At 42.4% G+C, this 12,429-nt stretch overlaps 1 protein-coding gene across 1 annotated transcript in view; it reads left to right on the top strand.

Annotated features, from left to right (window-relative positions):
- The first annotated feature begins 3,749 nt into the window (after positions 1-3,749).
- Positions 3,750-12,429, top strand: part of BCL2A1 (BCL2 related protein A1) — a 24,678-nt gene continuing 15,998 nt past the window's right edge. The window contains exons 1-2 of the mRNA XM_061158837.1: positions 3,750-4,201; positions 10,275-10,465. The gene's annotated coding sequence lies outside the window, so the exon portion shown is untranslated. The remainder of the gene's footprint in view (positions 4,202-10,274; positions 10,466-12,429) is intronic.

Here is a 12,429-nt window from a genome sequence, read left to right as displayed (position 1 = left end):
GAGTAGGTTGCCATTTCTTTCTCCAGGGGATCTTCCCAACCCAGGGATCGAATCCATATCTCCTGCCTTAGCAGGCAGTTCTTTACCACTGAGCCACCATCGAAGCCTTTCTTAGGTTACAGGTGCAAAAACTGAGGCTCAATAAAGAAAATGGGCCAAGAAACCAGGCCTGGGCATTCCCAGTGTCATGGACTCTTCTGGTTCCAGGCAATGAAAGGCCACTGACCCCTGCAGCAAAATCTACTGTGAAGGAGGGAAAATGTTAGGAGCACTTAAATCCCAGAGTCCTGAGAGCACAAAGAAGCAGCTCACACTGACATGGAGCTGCTGGTTATGGAATTTGGTTATGGAGTTTGATCCCCACAACATCTATAACGGAAGGTGTTATTATTCTAGGGGCTTCCCAGGTGGCACTAGTGGTAAAGAATCCACCTGCCAATGCAGGAGACACCGGAGACTTGGGTTTGATCCCTGAGTCAGGAAGATCTCCTGCAGAAGGGAATGGCTACCCACTCCAGTATTCTTGCCTAGAGAATCCCATGGACAGAGGGGTTCATGGGGTCACAGTTCATGGGGTCACAAAGAGTTGGACATGACTGAGCACACAGTGTGTAGATATATCAGTGCTAATCTCCCAATTCATCCTGCCCTCCCCTTCCTCCCCTGTGTCCACTAAAGCCATAGAAGCTTCTGGAAAGTAAAGTGGTTTAAGCGAGTGGCAGAGCCAGGACTAGCACCCAGATCTGAGAACATCTTTCCTGGCCCCAGGGCCATTCTCTCATCTGGGCTATGTCCCCGCTGGAAGGTGGGGGTGGGGCTTTACTGATGGGTACCTGCTCTCTGAACTCCAAGAGCCTTGGGCCTCCAAGGACTAATTATAGCCTCACCTTGAAGAAGAAAACCCACAGAGTCAGTGGCTTTGTCAGGGGAGGGAATCTGTTCTCCTTTGAGAGATCTGCTCATGGCTGATGCCACAGTGACTTCTGACTGAGGCCAGGGTGCAGGGGGTTCCCCTCAAGCAAGAGAGCATCTTCCTGCTTCCTGGTGCAGCAGAGCAAAAGAGCATCCTGGAAACCTTTGGGCATGAAGGAACACAGAATTTTTCCAGAGTGAGGCTTCTCCCTCACTGCCCACTGGGAGGTATCCTGAAAGGCTGGGGAGGGGCTAAGACCCTGTGCTCCCAATGCAGGGGGCCTGGGTTCCATCCCTGGTCAGGGCAATCTAGATCCCACATGTCACAACTAAAGACTGCCCGCATGCTGCTGCAATAAGAACAGAAGATCCCATATGCAGCAATCAAGACCCGGTGCAACCAAAAAAAAAAAAAGAAAATAATAATAATGGAGATCATGAGACCACCATTGTTGGGGTCCTTTAATGGACCAGAACCTGGTGGTACGGAGTCGATGATAAGAAAGTAAAAGAGAGAAAGAGGCTGATATTCCCTGGTTTATGCAGAGGACCAATAAAGCCCTTGACACAGGACTTGCATCACTCACAAAGGCACCAGGCACCCCCTCGAGGGGGTGAAGGCACAAGGTGCCTTCTCGAGAGGGTCTTAGAAGCCTGGGCAAGAAAGTGAGCACGACGGGTCTCCACGCTCCAGAGAATCAGCCAGAGAGAGAGAGAGAGAGAGACGAAAAAGACACGGGGACTTAAGCTCTGATGAAGCAAAGGTGCTTTAATGATTTTTCTATGAGTATATATAGGCTGTGGTACAAGAAACTTCTTTCAGGAATGATAGAGATCAGAAAACCAAATGTCGGCAACCGTTACCAAGGGAACAAGGGGTAATCTTAGTCACAAGGTCAGGAGACAATCCATATCTCAAGAAAGGGGAACAAGACTAAGCAATTTTGTCAAAAAGAGAATGTTTACTAAAGGAGACCCAAGCCTGCCTCACACAATGACCTCAGTCCCTGGGAGCAGCGTGCTGTTCCACTTGAAGAGGGACAAAGGGCTCATGAGAGACAGCACGTAGGAATCCTCCGTCAAACACTCCCTGACAATTCCCCCTTATTTATTATATTTGTAGGAAGAATTCTGACCATCAGAGTTTGTTGTTCTGACAATCTTTGCATGAAGCAACTGTAGACAACCAATATAATTGTTAAGACAATCACCAAAATTATGGTTCCAGACCCAATGCTATGACTAAGGCTTTGAAGCCATCCATGTGGGTCTAGCCCAGATAATTGATCAGCTAATTGTTCAGCTAAAGTTTCCAAACTAATGGAAGAGGGCAGATTCTTAGAAAAGGTTTCAAATATTTCTTTTTGTAATAATTGTATATTCAGAGAGACATTATAATGTATGTTTTGTAAATGAAACTTGATTTGTTCCCAGTTGTAGGCACTATGATTGAAATGAACAGGAGTAACACAAAATTGAGTAGAATTCCAATCACATTTTAGTATCACCTGTTTTTGTACATCTATTAATTGATCTCCAACCCATTCGATGGATGTTCTCAGTTCCTGTATTTCTTCTTGAATATCCTCAAGTACCTCAGTCTGAGTGGTCCACATAGTATGGGCATCTTTAGTCCAATTTTGAATAAAATTATGTGTCTGAATAGAGGTTTGTAAAGCAACACCAGCAACAGCAGCAGTGGTGCAAATAGCTATTAATCCCAAAATGCCAAAAATTAGCCATCCAATGAACTGTTTAGATTGCTGGAGGAATTTAGTAAGTAACCAGGAAGCAAGTCCAGCCATGGGACCTTCTTCCCAGGGCCGTTGGAGATTTATTGGTAACCATAGACTACTTCGAAATCGAAGAATCAAAAGGGAGTCATATCTCAAGGAAATAGAGGAGTTAAGACAAGTATATAATCTGCAATTTATGCAAGTTACAGAATGTAAAATCTTATTGAATTGTAAGTTTTCTATAGCTAAAACAAAAGGAAATGGAACACAGGCTTGTACAAAATATGGTTGATTATAGCGAAAGAAATAATTGCTATGGCTTTGACTGGTCCCTGTGAAATGTCCGGTCCAAGTCCCAAGTTCCTCAGTGCTTGCAGCAAGTTTCCAGATGTCCCATTGTTCAGGCCCAGTCTGTTCATCGAGGACGATTTGAGGATGAGTGGGGGCCATTCCACTGTCATGCCATCCAAGAAGTCCTTTGTCATGGTAATGCTCCATTGTAGTATTGGTAACATTCCATACCCCTTGAGTAATGTAATCACATACAGTACTGTTAATATTATCTGAGCAGTTAGATAACCACATACCATGGGGTCCCCAATCAACAATTGTATGATTGGCCAGAAACATTAATTTTCCTGATTTGGCCTGACATTTGTCCCAATGAACAGGAATATATTTAAAGTCCTCATTAGTAAACCCTTGGCATATTGTTCTTTGTTCTTTCCCTAAAGTTTCAGTAGTATAAACATGGTTCATTGACAAAGAAAGGGCAGTAAATAATCCAAGCAGTGTCTGAAAATCCTTTTCTGGAGGCAGGACGAAAGCCCAAGTTTGTCGGCTAACGTTTATACATAATTCTGCTGGGCCCATACATAAAGGAAGGACTTCATAACCTAAAGAGATATTAATTAGTTTCCCTTCTTCTTCAGGGTGTGAGGGCCCTTTAAAGCTCCAGGGAGAAGGCATAAGTGTGGAGTCATTGGTTAATACGATTGGTCCTCTTTCCGTCCATTCTACGACCCTTAGTAAAGGGGGGTTAGGTATGTAAGCCCAGTAAGGGTGATTTATTGATTCAGCTTGAGCGGGGGAGGCACAAGCAAGCAAAGCAAGCAGGGCAACTAAAACATTTTCAGGATTCCGAGGCATTCCCTATTGAGAAACCAGATTTTCAGTTTGATTATCAAAGTGAGTGTTTTTATTTGTCCCCAAGAGGGGAGATCATAAGGTTGATGCCGCCGAGAGTGGCATTTTCTGGAGATTTTTAGAGCTGTCATGGCCCGTATTGGAATTTCTTCTTCCCGGGGTTTTTGTTGTCTCTTCTCTATCTTGAAGGCTGGGGGCCCCCCTGCCTCGGATCTTCCGAAGAGGAAGCCATATGAGCTCTTTGGATCCATCTGGGGAAATACAAGCATACCCCTTTCCCTGTAAGATTAATTTCCCAAGTTTCCATTGTTTATTTAACCCATCTTGGTAACAAATGGGCCGAGGAAGAGAAGAATCCTTCAATTCTTCGAAATGTTTTTCTGCTCTAGTCAAGATATCTCCTTGTGGTAAGTTTAAAAAATTTAAAACAAATAAAGCTGTATTAACAATATTTGCAGGTTTAGAAAATATCTTATGTTGGAATTTAGTCAAGTCTGTTTTAGATAAGGAAGACAGCAATGTTCCTATGTATTTTCCTCTTTTCAATTTTTTTTATTTGTAATTTTAGTGTGTGATGTGCTTGTTCAATTATGCCTTGTGCCTGTGGATTATAAGGAATGCCAGTAATATGTTTAATAGAAAAGGATTGTAAAAATTGTTTGAAATATATTGAAGTGTAGGCAGAGCCATTGTCTGTTTTAATAGAACTAGGAGTTCCCATTACAGCAAAGCAGGCTAATAAGTGAGTTATAACGTGATGTGTAGCTTCACTGCGAAGAGATGTGGCCCATATAAAAGAAGAATTGGTGTTGATACAGACATGTAGGAAGGAAGATGAGAAAGTTCAGGACAATGAGTCACATCCATCTGCCATAGTTCATTAGGCTGCAATCCCCAAGGATTAGTACCTTGTGCAATGGGTCGAAGATGTAGGGATTTTTACAAGTAGAGCAATTATTAATAATTTCTTTAGCCTGGCAGTATGGAATTTTCTATAGTTGGTGTAGCGAACCAGCATTGTTGTGCAGTAGAGCATGTTGTTCTTCTGGAGTAGCAAAAGAAACAAGTTTATCAGCCTGTTCATTACCATGAGTCATAGGACCAGGAAGGGAGGAATGTGCCTGAATATGGGTAATATAAATGGGAGAAGTGCGGTTTCTAATAATGGATTGTAATTCTGAAAAAAAGTTGTTGAATAATAGGTTGATTGGAATTTATAGTAGAGGTTTCTATATTCTTTAAAACAAAAACTGAATATAAGGAATCAGAGACTATATTAATGGGGTAAGGATGTAGGCAAATAACTTGAATAAGAGCATATAATTCATTTTGTTGAGCAGAATGGAACTTAGTGTAAAAGACTTTATATTCTTTGAGAGACCAGAATGAGGCTCTTGCAGTTTTAGTTCCATCTATATAGAAAACTTCAGCTTGTGGTATAGGCTGTGAGCTGATGATGTGGGAAATAATAAATTCAGTATTTTTGAAAAAATTCCATAGCTTGCTAGATGGATGATGGAATGAAATTTCTCCAAAATATTCTAGAAAGGCTATTTGAAAACCTGTGGAAGTTTGTAACGCGTTCTCAAATTGAGATTTATTGATAGGTATTACAATTTTATGAGGATCAGAGCCAATTAAAGTTTTAGTTCTATTTCTTCCATTGATAATGATAAGAGCAATTAAATCAAGGTAAGGTGTAAGTGACTTTATTCCTCTAAAATGTGTATAAATCCATTCTATTGGGTGTTTTTGTTGGGCAAGAAGTCCTGTGGGAGAAGGAAGAGAGGGCAGTACAAATAATTCTAGAGGTAAATTTAATCTGATGCGAGTAAGAAACTGTTTTTGTAATTTATTTTGCACTAAATAGAGTTCCTCTTGTGCTTCTTGAGAAAGTGAACGAAGGCTATCTAAATTAGGATCTCCTTTCAAAGTATTAAATAGATTAGTCAGTTGATAATCAACATTTTCTTTGACCCGGTGCCAAATTTCTAAATGCCTAATGAGGATCTAATCCAATTTATATCGCCCAAGAGTTTTTGAAAATCATTTAAAGTTGATAATTTATCAGTATGAATCTGAGTTAATTGAGAAATAATACACTATTAACAATAAATCCTAAGTAATGGTAAAGTGTAGAGGTTTGAATTTTTTCAGGGGCAGTGATTAACCCAGAGTTTTTTAAGCATAGTTGAGCTATATCAAACATGTGTTGAGTTTTTAAAACAGATGGAGCCGAAAATAATATATCATCCATATAATGAATAAAAAGAAAGTCAGGAAACTGTTTTCTCACAGGCTCAAGGGCTTTAGCCACGTAGTATTGACACATGGTGGGAGAATTCATCATTCCTTGAGGCAGCACAGTCCATTGATATCATTTATGAGGCCCGTTGTGGTTAGGAAAAGGGAGAGAGAAAGCAAATCTCTCTTGGTCTAAAGGGTGTAAAGGTATATTAAAAAAGCAATCTTGTAAATCAATAATAATAATATGCCAGTTTTGAGGAATAGTAGTAGGTGATGGGATTCCTGGTTATAATGCACCCATAGGTTTCATAGATGCATTAACTTTTCTAAGGTCTGTTAAGAGGTGCCATTTGTTAGATTTCTTTTTTATAACAAAAATAGGAGAGTTCCACGGAGAGCAAGATTCCTCAATATGTTTCAATTCTAATTGCATGTCTATAAGTTCTTTAGCAGCCTGTAATTTTTCTTTCGTAAGGGGCCACTGCTCTGTCCAAATAGGCTCATCATTCTTCCAAGTTATTTTAATAATTGCTTTGTTTGTTAAATGAGCAGTGGCCCCTAGGCAAAATGTGGAATGTGTATTTGAGTCTGCCATTGCATAAGTAAGTCCCTTCCTATTAGATTAAAGGGTACATTTATCACATAAGATCTTAATGTTGCAGGTTGGCCTTTTGGTCCCTCACATGGGTATATTTGAACACTTTGATAAACTTCTTGTACTTTTGTTTGAGAAATTCCTGCAATTTGGCAAGAGGTCTTTTGTATAGGCCAGGATTTGGGCCATACATGTTTGGAAATATTAGTAATATCAGATCCAGTGTCAAGGAGACTGGAAAATCTTTTACAGTTAATTTTGATATTTATATTTGGTTGGGCATACTCAGATACTAATGATGTCCATAAAGATTGTCTTTTGATCCGTACTGCCGAATCCACCTGTCTGTACATTATTAGAGGAGTTAATAGAAATGTAAGGTAAAAGAAGTAATTGAGCAATTTTGTCCCCCTTTTTGAATTGCCATAGAATCTGAGATGACATCATAATTTGAATCTCTCCTTTATAATCTGAATCAATTATTCCAGGGTGAACAGTAATTCCTTTAGAAGTCAGACTAGATCGGCCAAGCAAAAGACCGAAACTTTGTGGGGGCAGGGGTCCAAAAAATCCGGTAGGCACTCTAGAAGGGATTGCTTTAGGGTAAAGGGAAAAATCATTTAGGGCTGGTATATCAATGGCAGCACTGCCAGATGTTGAGGGTTTGAGGGAAAAGATAGAATTTGCCCCTGGGGAAATATTTTTTGTTGTAGGGCACCTGGGGGGTCCCCTGTTTGGAGTTTCCCGGAATAGGTTTTCCATCAATATCAAATTTAGATTTACAATCTTTGGCCCAATGCATTTCTCTACGGCAGCAAGGGCAAATTCTTGGTTTTTTTTCTTAGCTTTCTTAGGGCAGTCCCTTTTTAAATGATTTTTGTCTCCACATGTAAAGCATCCATCATTTCCCTTTCTAAAAGTAGCAGCCATTGCCTCAACTAGCATTTGCATCTTTTGAGTTTCCGATTCTAGATTGTGACAAGCTTTCAAATAATCAATAATAGTTCCAGTCTCACGAATTGGAGCGATAGCTCTTTGACATTCCTGATTTGCATTCTCATAAGCAAGTAATCTCTCTAGCTGTCTTTTGGCTTCTTCTCCAATTACAGTACGGGAAATAGCAGTTTCTAATCTAGCAAAAAAAAATCAGCATAACTTTCATTAGGTCCTTGTAATATTTTAGTGTAACTACTTGTAGGCTCTCCTTGAAGAGTAATTCGATCCCAAGCTTCAAGGGCCACTGTTTTTAATTGTTCATGCAACAAAGGAGGGCATTGTATTTGAGCTTCTATAGTATCAAATTGTCCAGAGCCAGTTAACATTTCATAAGTAATTTGATTTTGGGGAGTGCCAGCTCGAGCATTCTTGTTAGCATGATCTCTGGCTATATCATGAAACCACATTGTCCACTGAAGATATTCTCCAGGTTTAAGGAGAGCTTTTATTAAAGTTCGCCAATCATAGGGAATAAAGTTTCCAATAGAAGATGTCACAACATTTAGAAGCTCTCTTGTAAAAGGTGAATGTGGGCCATACATAGCTATAGGCTTTTTCATTTGTTGCATGTGACAAAGATTAATACTGTCATATTGAGGTATTATGTGCCCTTGAGTGTCAGAATTTCTTAAAACTGGAAGGACAGAAAAACTATTGGCATCAGAAACTTGTGACTGCAAAGCCAGTAATTCAGAAAGTCTCTGTTGCGAAGGAAAGCAGATAAGTGCTGATTTTTTGTAAGTATGAGTCTGTGTCAAGGACTTATCATAATTGTCCATAAAAGTGTTGCCAGTTTTGGTATCAAGAAATGCCTCAGGAGAGCCGTTATCAGAATCATTAAGTTTTAACAAAGGAGAGACCTCTGGATTTGTGCCCGCTGGCAGAGGAAGAGGAGGAGGAGTTGGAGCAGCCGGGGCAAGGCTAGTAGGAAAGTTTTGAAATATTTTATGTTGTTCTAATTGAGCCTTTTGTAAAGTTTCATCATCTAATTCATATTCATGCAATAAGTGTTCTGTCTGTTGTCGAATATCGGGAGAGCTAGAATTACCTTGAAATGGCAGCATTACAGCTTTAATGAGAGCCCATAAGGGCCAAAATCAATTGGAATATTTTCTCCTTGCCCGGCGGCTCGTTCAACATTTTCTTTGACCCGGTGCCAAATTTCTAAATCAAAACTGCCTTCATCAGGGAACCAGGGATTATATTCAACTACTGTTTGAAGGCAAGCCTCTATTCATTGGCGTGAAACCAGAAGTCCCTGAACTTTAAAAAAATGATGAAGTAAAGTAGAAAAATGATGAGGCTTTCCAGCTGTTTGACCCATGTCTTAGTACTTACCAACCTCAATAGGTCCTGAGTCACTCTGCCCAAAAGGCCACGTATACCAGTGTCCCTGTTCGGGCGCCACTTGTTGGGGTCCTTTAATGGACCAGAACCTGGTGGTACAGAGTCAAGGATAAGAAAGTAAAAGAGGAGAAAAAAAAAAAAAGAAAGTAAAAGAGAGAAAGAGGCTGATATTTCCTGGTTTATGCAGAGGACCAATAAAGTCCTTGACACAGGACTTGCATCACTCACAAAGGCACCAGGCACCCCCTCAAGGGGGTGAAGGCACAAAGTGCCTTCTCGAGAGTGTCTTAGAAGCCTGGGCAGGAAAGTGAGCACGACGGGTCTCCACGCTCCAGAGAATCAGCCAGAAAAGGAGAGAGAAAGAGAGAGAGAGAGAAAGAGAGACAAAAAAGACGGGGACCTAAGCTCTGATGAAGCAAAGGTGCTTTAATGATTTTAGGCTGTGGTACAAGAAACTTCTTTCAGGAATGATAGAGATCAGAAAACCAAATGTCGGCAACCGTTACCAAGGGAACAAGGGGTAATCTTAGTCACAAGGTCAGGAGGCAATCCATATCTCAAGAAAGGGGAACAAGACTAAGCAATTTTGTCAAAAAGAGAATGTTTACTAAAGGAGACCCAAGCCTGCCTCACACAATGACCTCAGTCCCTGGGAGCAGCGTGCTGTTCCGCTTGAAGAGGGACAAAGGGCTCATGAGAGACAGCACGTAGGAATCCTCCGTCAAACACTCCCTGACAACTGTTCCACACTGGAAAGGGAGAAACACCAGACCTGACACTCACAATGCATCCAGCTCATGGCAGCCACTGTTCACCTCCCTCGATGATGAACTGTGTTTCTTAGGACACTTTAATCTGGACCATTTTTTCAGGAAAGTTCTTAGCAGAGACAAAGCCTGCTCTTCTGCTGGCACTGTGTTGGGGAAATATATTTGTTTGAAGCCCTTCCATGAAGCAACTCTTACTTTGACAAGAAGAAGAATTTAGTGGGCTTCCCTGGTGGTCCAATGGTTAAGAATCCACCTTGAAACACAGGGGACACCAGGTTAATCCCTGGTCCACAAACATCCCACATGCCTTGGGGCTAAGCCTATGAGCCACAACTACTGAGCCCATGTACCTCAACCATTAAAGCCTGCATGCCATAAAGCCTGTGCTCCAGAACAAGAGAAGCCACCACAATGAGAAGCCCACATACCGCACCCAACTAGAGAGTAGCCCCCTCTCACTACTAGAGAAAGCCTGCATGTAGCAACAAAGACCCAAAGCAGCCAATAATTTTTTTTTTTTTTAAGAATTTATAGGAAGCACCCTGAGATGTCTCAGATACCTGAACAGGGATGGAACAACTGGAACAAAGGATTGGAAGGCCACGGGGACCCTCTCACCATCTGTCAGCCCCCCTCCTTTCTGCACAAGGACTTCATTCACTTTTACCAACTTCCTTCCCAAAGCAGGAAGCATGGCCACATCCCAGCCTTCTCTGGTAAGTCCTTACTTTCTCCTTCAGGCTGAACTTTCATGTCTCGGAGTCTCGTGGCACTTATTCTGCATTTGAATTTTCCAGTGGTTTTATGTGAGATCCCCTTACACCTGTGCTAATGAAACAAACTCCCTGCATACCCATCCCCAGCTCCAGGGCAGGGCCAGTGCATGGTGGGCGCTTTGTAAAATTTGTTGAGCGATTAGCCTAATGAGTGGCTGTGGGGTGTCTGCGCTTCGCTCTTTGGGGAAATCTGAGTTCTGGCCTCTCCAGCAGAGACTTGCCCTTAAGGGGCCTAGTTTCACTTGCTCTCACCAAGTACACTTCCTGCATTTGCTTTGTGTCTTATGGCCATTCCATTTAGGGAGTGGAAAGTCCGAGGCCTTCTACCCAGATCACTTGAAGGTCCTATTCAAATAGGCTTCTGTCTTGTACTTCCCCTGAAATGACATTTGGGGAAAGAAAAGATAATTTTACTTTTGCTTTGCCAAGTAAAACTTCACAGACATAGTAATACAGCTTCAGCCCCTTGTGGCTCAGACGGTAAAGATTCTGCCTGCCATGCAGGAGACCTGAGTTCAATCTCTGGATCAGGAAGATCCCCGGGAGAAGGGAATGGCAATCATTCCTTGGTTTTCTCCCCTCCTCTTTTCATCTCCATCTCCTTTGTAGCCTCTACAATGTTAGTCAAAAACCCACCCCAACAGCCGCATTTATGATGCCTGCTGTCTTCCCTCTCTGCCTCTCAGCTTCCTTGGTTCACAACTGGTTGTTCTCTCCAGGGCCCACTTTCAGCCTTGTCTCCAAATTCGACAGGGGAGCTGGGGGAAGTCCCGCCTGCTTATTTTGCTCATAGGATTTCCCAGATATTGATCTCCTCAGATAGGAACCAAGCTTCTGCTGGGAGCCCTGTCATACTGAGCAACTCATTTTTCCTGACACAGAGTGTGGACAAGCTTCCATTGTGCTTTCTGATGATCAAGGCTTGGCCCCACCAGACCAGGGAGATGATGTAGGGGTGGGGGGCACACAGGTGACTTCTATTCCCCCCTCCCTTTTGTGTTTCGATGGCGTTCCCACTGAAGACCATTGTTCTCTGCTGGGCCCCAGTCAGAGGCGTGGAAAAAGGAAGTTGTCACAATAAGCTCAGAGGCCCTGAAGAGTGAGCCAGGCTGGGAGTTTCCTTGGGCCCCTCTGAAACAGCTGAAAGCGCAGCAAGTTTCCTCCCAATGTCTGCTTTTGGAGAAAAGAGAGCTTGACCTCAGCAGCCCCTTCCTGAAGTCATGCACACGGGCCCCTCGTCCCGGAGTTTGGGTTCCTCTGGCCACTCATCAGCCAGGGTAGCTTCAGGGTTCTCCCCTCAGATTCCCCATCAAAACTCCACTTCTGTCAGTAGTTGCTCTTTCCTCCTGGGTCATAGCAGGAGGTGGGCTCATGACCTAATGAGATCTCCGAGGTCAGGAGGGAGATGAAATGAAATATTCAGGCAGTTGTGCTTCAGGCCACTTAGAATACCTCTGTCTTTGGAGAGTCTACTTCAGAGGATTCTCAGACCTCCAGTAACTTGATGGTTATAGAGGTGAGCAAGGTGGCTTTGAAGGACCTCCTGGATCATTCCAAGATTTGAACTGCCTTCCTGCTTTCCCAATCCAAAGGATGGCAGGAGGGTATTGTTGTTGTTCAGTCACTAAGTCGTGTCTGACTCTTTGGGACCCCATGGACTGCAGCACACCAGGCTTCCCTGTCCTTCACCATCTCCCAGAGCTTGTTCAAATTCATGTCCATTGAATCGGTGATGCTAGCCAACCATCTAGTCCTCTGTCGTCCCCTTCTCCTCCTGCCTTCAATCATTCCCAGCATCAGTGTAAGAGAGTGACACTGGTTAAATTGTACCTGATTGTGTCTATAAGTGACTTTGGATGTGAGTTGCATGTTTGTGGCAGTTTTAAAACATGGCTACCAATTCT

This window comes from Dama dama, chromosome 13, assembly GCF_033118175.1.
Source record: "Dama dama isolate Ldn47 chromosome 13, ASM3311817v1, whole genome shotgun sequence".
NCBI classification, from domain to species: Eukaryota; Metazoa; Chordata; class Mammalia; order Artiodactyla; family Cervidae; genus Dama; species Dama dama.
Note: the sequence above shows the minus strand (reverse complement) of the source record. Positions and strands in the feature narration are given on the sequence as shown.